Here is a 1,984-nt window from a genome sequence, read left to right on the forward strand (position 1 = left end):
CTAAGGTAAGTTCCATGACTAAAACATGTTGTTTAAGGTATTGGAAGGGTAAGATACTTGAATTGTAGAAAAACATAGGAGATGGGTCATTAATGAGTGAATAGTGTCATGTTTGGATGGTACTTGGATTGGATCATAAATGTTGGGGTGTTCTTAGTATGAATACGTTATAAATGACGTTTAGGGCATGAAGAAAGTATTAGATATGCCGAGACACGATAGTAAGCTATAACTATGAATGTGGAGAAATTGAAAAGGAATGGTGGATTGTGGTCAATGTACACAAACGATGATTGTTGATTGCAATATTGCGAATGTCTTGTGAGCATTTGGGAGTTGATATAGAATATGGGAAACGTAGTATAAACAAAGGAAGTGTTGTCCAATTTTCCCTAGAGTTAGTAACGCGTTGTTATAGTCGATTAACTAACAGTGGTGCGAATTCTCTCTTGAAGGTAGAAACGAGATATCGAGGGAGGTCAAGCAAGCGGTAGTCTAGTTAAACGCCAAAGGTATGTGAGACTAGTCCCTTCTTTCTAATGGCATGAATCCTATGGCATGATTTTCTTTCCTTTTCATGAGTTCCTACATTTCGGAAAGCTAAAGATCTATGTCCATAATTAGCTACACAAGGTAATGAGTTAAAATATAGAGATTCTAATATGTACGATGTCATCCCTTGTCTAAACTCACCTCATAGACTAATTCCTTTGAGGTGAGGCAGAATGTCAATGATTGCTCCATAATGAATCGGGGTATCAGGACCTTATGTTACCCCGATAAAGTATAGTTGATTTTGAGTTTTATGCATGTATTGTGATAAGATAAGCATATCATGACGAGCATATGATGATACTACTATTACACCGCGCCTATTCGGCCAGGCAGTCACCGCTAAGGCGGGCAGCTATGCGATACACCATGGCCGAATGGCATGGGCAGACACCACTAGTGGGCGGCATGAGATGGTACCCCGGACGCGGGAGGCCTGGACGCAGGCTAATGTTATGATTGTCACACCGATCCGATATGGACGGGCAGCTTATATATTACTACACCGTACCTATATGGGTGGGCAGCTTATACATTATGCATAGATCACATGAAGATGATTATGAGTAAGCTAGCATGCATTATTTCTGTTACACTCGATATCCAGATACAATTTTTCCATATTGATACTTATGTTATATCATTGTCTTATTTCCTTGTTCATGCCTCTCACACTCAGTACAATATTCGTACTGACGTCCGTTTTCTTTGGACGCTGTGATCATGCCCACAGGTAGACAGGGAGGAGAGCCCGACCCAGACCAGCAGTAGCCGTCAGCGGATTGAAGGCACTCCTTTGTTCGGAGGTGCTTATGATGATTGTTTTGTGTATATTCATGTTTATGTATTTTTGGGCATGACGGGGTCTTGTTCCGTCCTTATGCTTAGCACTCCAATAGAGGCTCGTAGATGCGCAGTGTGGGTTAGATGGTCTCACGAGATGCTATTATATGTATATATTATTTTGATGGCCGAGAGGCAAATATAATTAAAGAGTATTTATGTTTCCATATAAAATATGATTTTCCTACAATTTGAGCATAAAACTGATAAAAGACTATTAAATGAGCAAGATAAGTAGTAGCACGAGTGGTGCTCAGTGGCTAGCCCCGGGTACTCATCATGGCCCCTAGCTGGGTCGTGACAAATTTAATATGTGGCTCACCTAGATGTAAATGTAAGGGCATGTTAAGAGGTGCTCGGGTGGGCTAGCACCGGGTGCCCGTCGCGGCCCTCTGTTTGGGTCGTGACAATAGGTGTGTTTAGCCATTAGGGATCAGGCACTCGTCATGACTCACCGGCATGGGTTGGGACATAAGTGGTATTAGAGTTGTTCCGTCCTAGGGTTGTCTACAGATCGTGTCTAGTAGAGTTTTATTTATATGTGTGTTGTGCACCATACTTATAAACATGACGCTACAGGATATTTAGA

The sequence above is a fragment of the Lycium barbarum genome, chromosome 3, assembly GCF_019175385.1.
Source record: "Lycium barbarum isolate Lr01 chromosome 3, ASM1917538v2, whole genome shotgun sequence".
Taxonomy (NCBI): domain Eukaryota; kingdom Viridiplantae; phylum Streptophyta; class Magnoliopsida; order Solanales; family Solanaceae; genus Lycium; species Lycium barbarum.